This window comes from Lathyrus oleraceus, chromosome 1 (assembly GCF_024323335.1).
Source record: "Lathyrus oleraceus cultivar Zhongwan6 chromosome 1, CAAS_Psat_ZW6_1.0, whole genome shotgun sequence".
Classification (NCBI taxonomy): domain Eukaryota; kingdom Viridiplantae; phylum Streptophyta; class Magnoliopsida; order Fabales; family Fabaceae; genus Lathyrus; species Lathyrus oleraceus.
In genome coordinates, this window is record NC_066579.1 from 310,337,394 (window position 1) to 310,351,648 (window position 14,255).

General features: G+C 38.1%; 1 long non-coding RNA gene across 1 annotated transcript; it reads right to left on the bottom strand.

Annotated features, from left to right (window-relative positions):
• Window positions 1-5,077: 5,077 nt before the first annotated feature.
• On the bottom strand, window positions 5,078-5,760 carry LOC127115710 (uncharacterized). Its single transcript, XR_007800849.1, has 2 exons — window positions 5,536-5,760; window positions 5,078-5,363 (listed from the first exon to the last, which is right to left on the bottom strand). It is a non-coding gene; the product is annotated as an uncharacterized LOC127115710 (long non-coding RNA).
• Between the last annotated feature and the right edge of the window lie 8,495 nt (window positions 5,761-14,255).

Consider the following 14,255-nt stretch of genomic DNA (forward strand, 5'->3'; position numbering starts at 1 on the left):
CTAGTCGTCATTCCTTATGAATTGATTCAGTTCTTCTTGCATAGCCATAATGCGTTCATTATCCAAAAGAGATTCATTAATAGATGTGGGCTCTACAAGATATACCAAATCCAGAAGAGTCTCTTCAGAAGGTTTGAATGAAGATCTAGTTCCGACTAGAGCGTCTTTATCTTCCATAATCAATTCTTCAGAATGAGAAGTTCTTGGTCTACTCTTCTTCGGATGAGTTAGACCAATGACAACTTCTGGTTGTGTCGCTTCTAAGTCGTTTGCTTCAGTTTGCTTAGCTTTTCCTTTTGAGTCTTTTTCTCCAGAATCATTATCCTTGGATTCTGAAAGATTGATCTTCAAATCTGCAAATTTCTCAACTAGCTTTGACTTTTCAGGGTCAAGCTTATCATTGAATAAACATGAATTGATTATTCAACAACTCGTGTTTTAGTGTTAAAGATTTTGTAGCCTTTAGAGTGTTCAGAATATCCTAACAATAAACACTTTTGTGCTTTAGAATCAAACTTGCCAAGACTCTCTTTAGTGTTCAACATAAAACACTTACAACCAAAAGGGTGAAAGTAAGAAATGTTGGGCTTTTTGTTCTTCCACAATTCTTAGGGAGTATTACCTAGAATATGTCTAATTAAAATCATGTTCTGAATATAACAAGTTGTGTTAACAACTTCTACCCAAAAATGCTTAGCCATGTCAGTTTCTTGGATCATGGTGCAAGCCATTTCTTGTAGGGTCATATTCTTCCTTTCTACAACTCCATTTTGTTGTGGAGTTCTAGGCCAAGAGAAATCATGGGAAATACCATTTGAATCAAAAATATTTTCAAAATGTTTATTTTCAAATTCGCCACCACGATCAATTCTGACTTTGACTATTTTGCAATTAATTTATGTTTGCACTAGTGAGCAGAAAGTAGAGAACATAGAATGTGACTCATCCTTGTATGCTTAAGAACTTTACCCATGTACATCGACTATAGTCATCAAAAATACCAATCCATACTTCTTTCCATTGATAGAGATAGTTTTCATTGGTCCAAACAAATCAATATGCAAAAGTTCTAACGGTCTAAAGGTAGAAACAACAATTTTCACTTTGAAATATGTTTTAGAAAACTTGTCTTTCTAACATGCTTAACAAAGAGCATCTGAATTGAACTTCAAGTTGGGTAAACCTCGGACTAATCCAAGCTTATTTAGCTGAGAAATCCTTCTTGTGCTAACATGGCCCAAATGCATGTGCCATACCCATTGCTCCTCATTAACAGACATTAGACATTTTACATCTTGATCCTCAAGATCATAAAGTCTGATTTTATAAATGTTGTTCTTTCTCTTCCCGTTAAAAAGGATTGTACCATCTTTCTGACTAACAACCTTACATGACTTTTGATTAAAAATGATATCATAACCATTGTCACTAAGTTGACTAATAGACAATGGGTTATGCATCAGACCATCAACCAAAAGAACATTAGTAATAAAAAGAAGTTTATTGTTACCAATAGTTTAGGAGCCAATGATCTTCCCTTTCTGGTTCCCTCATAAACCAACGAAGCCTTCAGGCTTAAGTTCCAAATCTTGGAAGATAAACCTTCTGCATGTCATATGTCGTGAGCATCCACTGTCCAGGTACCATGACTGGTGTTTCAGCTAAGCTGCTAAGTATATATGCAACATAATTTATTTTATCCTTAGGTACCCACTTTTTGTGTCCACTTTTGTTAGTTTTCCCAGAGTTTCTCACAATTTTGGGTCTTTTAGAAGAAGGACAATCACAAGGGATTTGAGCATGATACTTAGGTTTCAGAACTGAGTTCTTACCCATTGTATGTTTGTGTGTTTGTACAGAAACATCAGTTTAGTGTCAGCAAGCATGAAATGCTCATAGAGAGGTTTTGGTTTTACCTTCTAACTTTCGTCAGATTTTATAGTTTTTGTACAACCTAAACCTTTCTTTCCATTTTTGCTAACTCCATAGATCAAAGAAGTCATTTTGCTTATATCTATGATTTTAGCCAGAAAGTATTAGAATGCTATGTCATATCTAAGGATGCAATCAGTGCCAAAAGCTTTTGAGACTATTTCCTCCTCTAGTTTTGTTTTCAAAGCAGATTTGTTACTTTCTAAAGAAAATAATTTTTCATTTAGAGAGGAAATATCTTTCTCAAGCTCATTGCGAGTTTCAGAAGCAACTACTTAGACTTGTTTAAGGTCCTTGTACTTAATTTGAAGACTCTGGTACTTTTCCAACATTTTAGAGAGACAAGATTCAAGATGAGAACGAGATATGTTAGAAAATACCTCTTCAGAATCGGAGTGTGATTCTGATTCTGTCAGCACCTTATCTTTTGGTTCTTTAGAACCTTCTGGATCATCTGTAGTTGCCATTAATGTAACGTTGGCTTTTTCTTCGTCTGAATCTTCTTCTTCGAATTCAGAGTCATCCTATGTAGCCATCAACCCCTTATTGCCTTTAGAAAAATTCTTTTTTGTAGTGGTTTGGCTCCTTGCATTCAAAACAGATAACTTATTTTCCACAACCTTGCTTCTTCTATCCAGACGAAGAATCAAAATGACCAGCAGTCCTTTTGGCTCCTCTGAACTTCCCTTGATCATTGTGCATGTGCTTCCAGATTCCGTTAACTCTCTTTGAAATTATAGACAACTCATCATCATCTTCTGAGTCTTCGTCAGAACCTTCTGATTTTTCCTCAACTTGATAAGCTTTTGCCTTCTCAGGCTTAGACTTTAAAGCCACAAATTTACCTTGCTTCTGAGGTTCATCTTCCTCGAGCTCAATCTCTTGGCTTCTTAAAGAATTAACAAGTTCTTTAAGAATAATGTTATTAAGATCCTTTGCTAGCTTCAAGGTTGTTACCATAGGTCTCCATTTTTTAGGAAGACTTCTGATAATCTTCTTGACATGGCCAACTGTAAAGTATCCTTTATCTAGAACTTACAGTCCTGCAACAAGCATATGAAACCTTGAGAACATAGTCTCAACTATTTCATCATCCTCCATTCTGAATGCTTCATACTTCTGGATTAAGGTCAAGGCATTTGTCTCCTTTACTTGAGCATTCTCCTCGTGAGTCATTCTCAAAGATTCGAAAATATATTTGGCAGAATCTATGTTTGTTATCTTGTCATATTTAGTATAAGAGATAACATTTAGCAATATAGTTATGGCCTTATGATGATTTTTGAAATCTTTCTTTTGTTTATCAGTCATAGCACTTCTTGCTATATTATTTCCTTCAACATTAACTAGGTGAAAGTAGCCCCCGACTACAAGATCCCAGAGATCAACATCGTAACCAAGAAAGAAACTTTCTATTCTATATTTCCAATAGTCAAATTTCTCACCATCAAAGATTAATAGTTTTGCATTATAGTGATCTCTCTCGTTGTTGGTGACAATGTTAGCATACACCATTATTTCTCACATAAAACTGAATCGGTACTAAACACAATGAAGTGTTGATAAATCTTTTATCACAATCAGAATTGAAGCTCTAATACCAATTAAAGGTGTGAAAAACACAAGAAAGGGGGGTTTGAATTGGGTTTTATAAAACAAAAGCTTTTTACCAACTCAAGAACACCATTTAAATGTTAATAACAAAGAGATAAAAACACAAGTATTTTTATCCTGGTACACTTGAAACTCAAACCTACTCCAGTCCACCCACCTAGGTGATTTTTCCTTATACACAAGGATTTAATCCACTATAATCAACTGATTACAATAATCACAAAGAATAACCTTCTTTGTCTTCTCAAGGATCCAACTATACCCTAGTCTCCTTGAGGATTCACAAAGAATACCATTCTTTGTATTTTAAAGGATCCTACTATACCCTAGTTTCCTTAAGGAGTCAAACAAACAGTTTGAATAATATTTTGTATATTACAAGTTACTTCTACACAAGAAGATTTTACACAAATGATAAACAAACACTTAAAGAAAAACTGTGTACAAAATGATAGCTTTTCACAAAGAAACAGACTTGTCAAATTGTTATAGCACCGACGTTTTCTTCAAGTCTCCAAGTCTCGCTTATATAGCATAAGAAAAGAGACCGTTGTATGGAAAAATTGGGAAACCAAATAGAGCGGTTGTTCATTGTTGGATGGTGAAAGGAGTGATACTTTGTATTATCCTTCGCCCACAAAATAAGTGAGAGGTATGATGTATAGTGTCATACACCAATTTTGTCCGGGAAGTTTGAAATTTTCATTAGCATTAATAACTAGAAGAGCATGATGCACAGACTTATGGCTTAGGGATCTCACTTGAGGAGGAAATTAGGTTTGCCTTGTTACTACCTTAACATGGGTTTTACCAAGCATCAAACCCTAATTCCCATATCTCTTTGCATTTTGGATTTTGGCCAGCTTGCATCTAGGAATCTAGAATTCATCAATATTCTATGATAAATAAGAAGCTCATTCTACATATACTTAGTGATCACATGGGTCCTTGTATTGGTGTGTACTTGATTAAAACTTGACTAGATGTTGCATAGGCTTGATTGGTTGTTGGACATCCATTCACTGAGGTGCATATAATCATAGTGTGTGCCATCACTTACTTCATTCACAAGTTACCTTGGAAGCTTGCAACTCATTGATTTAAGACCATCTAAAAGCATCACATGGTTCATGAGTACAAGGTGCATCTTACAAATAAATCCTATGAGTGGTTTTACTTACAAGTTTGGTGCATCATCTTTGGTCCATTACAATCTCATTTCAAGCATTTTATGTTGAATTTGCATCTTGTCCACCTAAGTTGACTTTTGATCAACTATTCAATTTTTGGCCAATCAGTTGACCAAAGTCAACAAGCTAATGGTGAATGGTCTAGGATAGACTTTTGGTATTCCATTTCAATTGACAACTATCATTCTGAGTTATTTAAGTCATAACATGAAGAGTTTCCATTAATTCAAGATTAGGTATTCATTTTTGCATTGGATTATTCCAAGTGACAGTTGGGTCAGTCCATATAAACCCCATACGTAGCATCACCTAATTTGGTCTAATGAAGAGAGAAACTTGAATTAAAGGTTTGAATCACCAACTTTGGTATACATGGTTGAACCACAAAATATGATTTACAAACATAAGTGTTTCAATTCCATTATTAAAGGTGTAACATATAAATCTGTCATTTACATGGCAATTACACGATTTATTACATCACAATCAAGCCAAGTGGAAGGAAGAAGCTTCAAACTTGCAGCCACAAATCACCCTGGCATGATATCTCCCTAGGGTGCCTTTCACACTTATTTTTCAAGTTACTTCAAATTCACCTTAAACTGGAAACTCGAAGCCAATTGTAGCCTGCATAGTGAAGGTTAATGGTAAGATATATGACTTGTTTTTGTACTTAAGAGAAGACCATGCAAAGAGCCAAATAGTAGTACAAAGTTACAAATATAATTTTGCTACGAAAGTACAGGGATTCAATAAAATTCAAAAATGCTTCAACTATTCAAATCTCTCTTCCAGGTACCTTTGCCCCATTCGACCCAAACAAAGGTCAAAATTACTTCAGCATAATAGCACAAGGGGACTTTGGTTGCAACCTATCCAAAAGTGAGGATTCAGGTCAGAATAATAGATCAAAAGGTCACTCTGCAAAAATGCCATCTTGCAAGAATAACCGTGACAACCTTAAACCTGCAAGCTGATATCCATCAAACACTGCCAAACTGCAAAATAAGGCTAAAATTGCAACCTGCAGAATCAAGAAAAAGTTGGTTAAGGTCACATCATAGCAGCTGCTACTCAGAGTATCTACAATCCATTAACATAAATAATTGATTTGATGAACACCAAAGGGCCAAGACAAAATGAATGTAATCACATCATCAAGCAAATATTAGCAATAGATATCACACGTTAAGATTCCCACAAAATACAGAACAATGCATAGAAGTTGCGATACTTAAGAATCAAGAAAGTTCTATTCATAAAACTCATATACTTGAGGGCATCAAACGTTTTACTCATAAGATGACGACATACCAAGTTAAGGGTCCACATAACTTTCAAGAAAAGACTCTCACTCACTACAGACAAAAGAAATTCGATTTGCCCTCAATAAATTGGGGAACGTACAATTGGTCCCCACCAAATATAAGGAGATTTTCCTCTCCAACAGAATGATCCTTCACATTTTGACAGCTCTTGATTCATACATAATAACCAGGACCACACACCTCACTATATAAAGGAAGCACACCTAATCACTGAAAGAGGAGGATGAGGAGGTCCTATCGTTACCCTGCCAAAATCTATACTCCACCTAACTAAAGCTTTTTCTTCAAAACCTTCTTAGAGCTCATATTAGAACTCTGAACAAGGTAAGATTAAATATTCAACACTCTCACGGAATACATCAGTGTCAACATAGCCAGAAACCATAGAGCCACAAATAAGAAGAAGGAAAAGTTGAACTGAGATACAAATAAAACAAAGGGATTTAAGTTTCTTACCTCGCCAGAATTTCTTATCGGACTAGCTTCGATCTTGTAAGCTTTCCTCCTTTCCTTGATTTCTCATTACCATAATGTTCACCTTGTTGTTCTGAGCAAAACCCTGTCGCAACGCGAAAAACAACCGGCGGAAAAAAAAAACAGAGCCGCCACCGTGCGTTATTTATCCCACAAGAGGGAAAGGAAACGCTCGAAGTAAACCTGAAAAAAGGAAAGGAATGGTCTTACGACCAGAGATTGCAAGGTACGGGAGTCGGTTACGCAAGGGGAAGGTATTAGCACCCCTCACGTCCGTCGTACTCGACGGGATCCACGTTCAGAAGAATAGAATAAGGTTGCTAAATAACTGCTCAAAGAATGCACGCACGCTGGAATAAACAGGCGGAAGAGGGTGGAGGAAGAGTGACTCGGCAGGATGTCGCATCCTGGGCCTACGTAGTTTGTCAGAAACAAACATCAGAGTCGACGTAGTTCGGGGAAATGGGAAAAGGGCTCGCTAGGATATCACATCCTATGCCTACGTATCTCATCTGGAATGAGAATCATAGCTACCGTAGTTCGGCTAACGCACGCCGAAACAAAACACACACAAAGACGCTGAAACATCAGAGCAAGCACACAACTGGAAACGGAATGCCAATCGCTGGTCTTACATCCAACTCCTCACAAAGCAAACACGAACAGGAAACCAAATGCCAATCGTTGGACTTACATCAGACTCCAAACAAAGAAACACAAACAGGAAACCGAATGCCAATTGTTGGACTTACATCAGACTCCAAGCACATAACAAATAGGAAACGGAATGCCAATCGTTGGTCTTACATCCAACTCCTAACACACACAAAAAGAAAAGGTTGAAAAACAAAAAGGGTGCCCGGAGAGATCTCGCACGATCTCCTGCCTACATACCTCATCTAGTATGAGGATCAGGGCGACGTAGTTCCCCTTAACAGGGGAGAAACTTTCTCCTAACCAGAGACCGGGAAATAACAAACTAAAAGGGAGACTGACTCGAGCCTAAAAGTTGTCATACAATCCACAATGGTCCTAGGTTGAGGTATCTAACATAACCTAACTCGCACAAGAAGCGAGCTAGCCTAAGCATCAAGTAAGATAACACAAGCACAGGAGAGCAAGCACACACACTATATGCAAACAAGTGGCTCATACAAGGCTGGGCTTTAGTCAAGGGGTCAAATCAACATCGACAAACAAGCTGATTCGGTTATGGGTGTTTTGAGCTCTTAACCCTAACATTGAGAGTTAGGGTGAAGCAGATGAAAAGGTAATGAGGGTAAGACCTCATAGCTCTTAACCCGGGCCTAGGTGAGCTTCAATCAATGAAAACGTGGGAGTTCAGAATGAGGAACTCTATTCCACAATGACTGACTCTATATACAAGATTTTGGGTGTTTATTCAAAATGCATCAGCACGTAGTACGAGCAAGATGAATGACTCAACTGAATAGCAGGGGATGGATTGCACATCACTTCTATCTGCCAATGCCTCTTCACTTAGGAGGTCTTTGTAACACCCCGAATTAAATAAGAGAATTATTTAAATTAAGTTAATAATATATTTAATAATTTAATTAAATAAATTGAATTATTGGATTATTATTATTATTATTATTTGGAATAATAATTATTTGGAAAATATATATAAGTTGGAATAAGGAAAAAGGGTTTCAATTGTTGGTAAAGAGTTTTCACGTGAAACAGAGAAGCGGCTGGAAAGTGGAAAGTGGAGAAAGGGCAAAGAGGAAGAGCTAGAGAGCAAAGGTTGAAGAACGGAAAAGCTTGGAGCTCGAAGATTTGCCGGATTGTTCAGGTAAGGGGGGTTTATCGTCGTTTGATGGGTATTATAGATTAACATGTCATGGGTAGTGATAGCCGTTGAATTACCCTAATTGGGATTTAGAATGCTGAGAAAATTGTGATGAATAAGTTGTATGAAAACTGAAATTGAATCGATAATTGTATGTGTCGTGATTTTCCGATAATGTAGCTTTTTACGGAAGTTGAATCGGAGGTCCGGAAGTCCTCCAACGGCGGAAAATGCGGAGAACTCTGCATTCTGCCTTGTGTTAGCGCAGGGACTGCTGTTTTGCCTGCGTTAACCGGTTAACCCAGGGTGTTAACCGGTTAACACTGTTATATTTTGTGAAAATGTGCTGTTTTGCCTGCGTTAACCGGTTAACCCATGGCGTTAACCGGTTAACACTGTTGCGTTTTGCCAGAAAATGTATTTTTGTCCTGCGTTAACCGGTTAACCCAGGGCGTTAACCGGTTAACACTGTTGGAAATCAGAAAAACTGATATTTTAATGTTGTGAACATAAGTGGCGATTGGCCTATTCTCGTTGATTGTGATGAGTAATTTTGTTGAGTTTATGTTATGAAGTGTTGATACAAATATGTTGATAAGTTGATTATAAGTTGATTTTGTTGAAAATACTGAGTTGTAGGCTGGTGAGCCAAAGTTGATTATAAGTTGATTTTGTTGAAAATACTGAGTTGTAGGCTTGATGAGCCAACGTTGATTATAAGTTGATTATGTTGAAAGCATTGTTGTGTTGCTGTTATTATTATGTTGTCGGAATTTAAAGTCGTGTATGCCATGTACATTCATATGCATTAAGTCGGAGCTTTGCTCACACCACGTTGGCCTGGATTGGCAAAAATCGGAGCTTTGCTCACACCACGTTGGCCTGGATTGGCAAAATTTTAAGTTGAAAGTTGAAGGCTTATGCCTTGATGCCCACTAAAATGGCAATGATTTTAAGTTGGGAGTTTTACTCCGAATGGTACCACATGCATGATGAGTCGAGTCTCATTTGAGTTGCATTTTATGTTGTTATTGAGTTGCATTTTGTGTCGTTATTGAGTTGCATTTTACGTTGTTATTGAGTATGAGAATTGAGTTGATGTGCCGTTACTGAATGCATGATATGATTAGGGTGATTAACGTGTAAATTTACTTAACATAACATGATAATTTATAATGTTTGTTATATCGATTGAGGAACTCACCCTTACAACTATTTTTCAGGTAACGAGCAATGAGTTGAGTAGAAGCTAATGCTTGGAGTCTAGTGTAGTCGCTTTAGTGGGTCATGCTCTGATAGATGTGACATCGGGACGGGATGTTTTAATTGTTTTATTGTTGGTTGTTGAACCTTTTAACTGTAAAATGTTGTATGTTTTGAATGGTTGGTTGATTTATATCCGCTGCGAATTATGCAAAACTGTTATTTTGATTAAATAAAGAGCATGACAGTTATTATGGTGTGAAGTAGTTGTGTGACACCCTTGAATGCATATTTACTCTGATTGATATATTGTAAAGTAGTTGTGTGACACCCTTGAATGCATATTTACTCTGATTGATATATTGTTATTTTAATTAAATATTTGGGGTATTTTAGAAGGGTGTTACATTAGTGGTATCAGAGCAGGTCGGTCTGTCCGGCCAGTTGTCGTGTCGTTACTGTCTAACAATTGTGTAATTGTTACTAGTCTAACTTTTAAGTTGTGTTGTAGTGATAAGTTGAAATGGCTGGAAGGAATGACGCTGCAATGGCTGCCGCAATGCAAGCGATGGCACAAGCTGTGCAGAACTTGCCAAATGCTGGTGGTGATGCTGGATCACGTAGCTTGGCGACTTTTCAGAGAGAGAATCCGCCGGTGTTTAAAGGGAAGCATGATCCAAATGCAGCCTTGGGATGGTTGAAAGAGATTGAGAGAATCTTCCGTGTTATGGATTGCACTCCAGCTCAGAAGGTTCGGTATGGTACTCACATGCTAGCAGTCGAAGCTGATGACTGGTGGCTAGAGACTCACGAGAGGTTGACCGTGGCAGGTGAAGTCATTACTTGGGATGTATTCCGCAGGGAATTCATGAGAAAGTATTATCCGGAAGATGTCCGTGGTAAGAAGGAAATTGAGTTCCTTGAACTGAAGCAAGGAAACATGTCTGTCACTGATTATGCTGCGAAATTTGTGGAGCTGTCCAAATTTTATCCTCATTACACTGGTGCTGGTGCTGAATTTTCAAAGTGCATCAAGTTTGAAAACGGACTGCGCTCTGAAATTAAGAAGGCTGTTGGGTATCAGAAGATACGCATTTTTACCGAATTGGTTGATAGCTGCAGGATATTTGAAGAAGACAATAATGCTCATTACAAGGTTGTCAGTGACCGCAGAGGCAAGCAACATCAAAACCGTGGCAAGCCGTATGATGCTCCAGCTGGAAAAGGAAAACAAGGAGCTGCTCCGGCTCAGAGGACTAGTAGGGGAGGTGCTCCTGTTGGTATAGTTTGTTTCAAATGTGGTCAGGCTGGTCATAAGAGTAATGTATGCACTGTTGAAGTAAAGAGATGTTTTCGTTGTGGTAAGACTGGTCATGCAATAGCTGATTGCAAGCACAAGGAAGTGATTTGTTTTAATTGTGGCGAAGAAGGGCATATTGGAAGTCAGTGTCAGAAGCCGAAGAAATCTCAGACTGGGAAGGTGTTCGCATTGACCGGAACTCAAACCTCCAGTGAGGACAGACTTATCCGAGGTACGTGTTATATTAATGGCTTTCCCCTTATAGCTATTATTGACACAGGTGCGACTCATTCCTTTATATCTTTGGATTGTGCTGTGAAACTTAAGTTAGAGACTTGAGTTTGGTGTGTGAGAGTACTCACAATAGTGTTAAGTTGGGAATGTTGAAGTTGACAAGTGGTATTCTGGATGAGATCAGAGAGGGTCAGAAATCCGATGTGCTTTTGGTTGATAAGTTGACTCTGGTGAATCAGGGTCAAGGTGGTGAATTCAGAGTTGATGAAAATGGTATTCTGAAATTTGGTAATCGGGTGTGTATTCCGGATGTTACCGAACTTAAGAAGAGTATTCTTGAAGAAGGACATCGTAGTGGCCTGAGTATTCATCCTGGAGCTACGAAGATGTATCATGATTTGAAAAAGTTATTTTGGTGGCCGGGAATGAAAAGAGAAATTGCGAGTTTTGTTTATTCCTGTTTGACTTGTCAGAAGTCAAAGATTGAGCATCAGAAGCCGTCTGGGCTAATGCAGCCGTTGGCTATTCCAGAGTGGAAGTGGGATAGTAGCAGTATGGATTTTGTTTCTGGTTTACCAAGGACAATTAAGAATTTTGAAGCTATTTGGGTGATTGTTGACAGATTGACAAAGTCGGCTCATTTCATTCCGATCAGAATGGATTATCCGTTAGAGAGATTAGCCGAGTTGTATATTGAGAAGGTTGTAAGTTTGCATGGTATTCCGTCGAGTATTGTTTCGGACAGAGATCCTAGATTTACATCGAAATTCTGGGAAGGGTTGCAGAAGGCTTTGGGAACTAAGCTGAGATTGAGTTCTGCATATCATCCGCAGACTGATGGTCAGGCTGAGAGGACAATTCAGTCACTAGAGGATCTTTTGAGAGCTTGTGTTCTGGAGAAGGGAGGTGCTTGGGATTGTTATTTACCTTTGATTGAGTTTACCTACAACAATAGTTTTCATTCGAGTATTGGTATGGCACCGTTTGAAGCTTTGTATGGTAGGAGATGTCGGACACCTTTATGTTGGTATGAGTCCGGTGAGAGTGTTGTGGTTGGACCGGAGATTGTTCAACAAACTACGGAAAAGATTAAGATGATTCAGGAGAAGATGAGAATTGCTCAGAGTCGTCAGAAGAGTTATCATGATAAGAGGAGGAAGTCACTTGAGTTCCAAGAGGGAGATCATGTGTTTCTTCGTGTTACTCCGATAACTGGGGTTGGTCGAGCTTTGAAGTCAAAGAAGTTGACACCTCGATTTATTGGTCCTTATCAGATTTTGGAGAGGATAGGAGAGGTAGCCTATCGTATCGCTTTACCGCCGTCACTTGCGAATTTGCATGATGTTTTTCATGTGTCTCAGTTGAGGAGGTACATTCATGATCCGTCGCATGTAATCCAAGTAGATGATGTACAGGTGAGAGATAACCTGACTGTTGAAATATCGCCTATAAGGATTGAGGATCGAGAGTTGAAGCAGTTGCGGGGTAAAGAGATTGCCTTGGTGAAGGTAGCTTGGGGAGGACCAGCAGGTGGCAATGTGACTTGGGAACTGGAGAGTCAGATGAAGGAGTCTTATCCGGAGTTATTTGCTTGAGGTATGTTTTCGAGGACGAAAACTCTTTTAGTAGGGGAGAGTTGTAACACCCCGAATTAAATAAGAGAATTATTTAAATTAAGTTAATAATATATTTAATAATTTAATTAAATAAATTGAATTATTGGATTATTATTATTATTATTATTATTTGGAATAATAATTATTTGGAAAATATATATAAGTTGGAATAAGGAAAAAAGGGTTTCAATTGTTGGTAAAGAGTTTTCACGTGAAACAGAGAAGCGGCTGGAAAGTGGAAAGTGGAGAAAGGGCAAAGAGGAAGAGCTAGAGAGCAAAGGTTGAAGAACGGAAAAGCTTGGAGCTCGAAGATTTGCCGGATTGTTCAGGTAAGGGGGGTTTATCGTCGTTTGATGGGTGTTATAGATTAACATGTCATGGGTAGTGATAGCCGTTGAATTACCCTAATTGGGATTTAGAATGCTGAGAAAATTGTGATGAATAAGTTGTATGAAAACTGAAATTGAATCGATAATTGTATGTGTCGTGATTTTCCGATAATGTAGCTTTTTACGGAAGTTGAATCGGAGGTCCGGAAGTCCTCCAACGGCGGAAAATGCGGAGAACTCTGCATTCTGCCTTGTGTTAGCGCAGGGACTGCTGTTTTGCCTGCGTTAACCGGTTAACCCAGGGTGTTAACCGGTTAACACTGTTATATTTTGTGAAAATGTGCTGTTTTGCCTGCGTTAACCGGTTAACCCAGGGCGTTAACCGGTTAACACTGTTGCGTTTTGCCAGAAAATGTATTTTTGTCCTGCGTTAACCGGTTAACCCAGGGCGTTAACCGGTTAACACTGTTGGAAATCAGAAAAACTGATATTTTAATGTTGTGAACATAAGTGGCGATTGGCCTATTCTCGTTGATTGTGATGAGTAATTTTGTTGAGTTTATGTTATGAAGTGTTGATACAAATATGTTGATAAGTTGATTATAAGTTGATTTTGTTGAAAATACTGAGTTGTAGGCTGGTGAGCCAAAGTTGATTATAAGTTGATTTTGTTGAAAATACTGAGTTGTAGGCTTGATGAGCCAACGTTGATTATAAGTTGATTATGTTGAAAGCATTGTTGTGTTGCTGTTATTATTATGTTGTCGGAATTTAAAGTCGTGTATGCCATGTACATTCATATGCATTAAGTCGGAGCTTTGCTCACACCACGTTGGCCTGGATTGGCAAAAATCGGAGCTTTGCTCACACCACGTTGGCCTGGATTGGCAAAATTTTAAGTTGAAAGTTGAAGGCTTATGCCTTGATGCCCACTAAAATGGCAATGATTTTAAGTTGGGAGTTTTACTCCGAATGGTACCACATGCATGATGAGTCGAGTCTCATTTGAGTTGCATTTTATGTTGTTATTGAGTTGCATTTTGTGTCGTTATTGAGTTGCATTTTACGTTGTTATTGAGTATGAGAATTGAGTTGATGTGCCGTTACTGAATGCATGATATGATTAGGGTGATTAACGTGTAAATTTACTTAACATAACATGATAATTTATAATGTTTGTTATCGATTGAGGAACTCACCCTTACAACTATTTTTCAGGTAA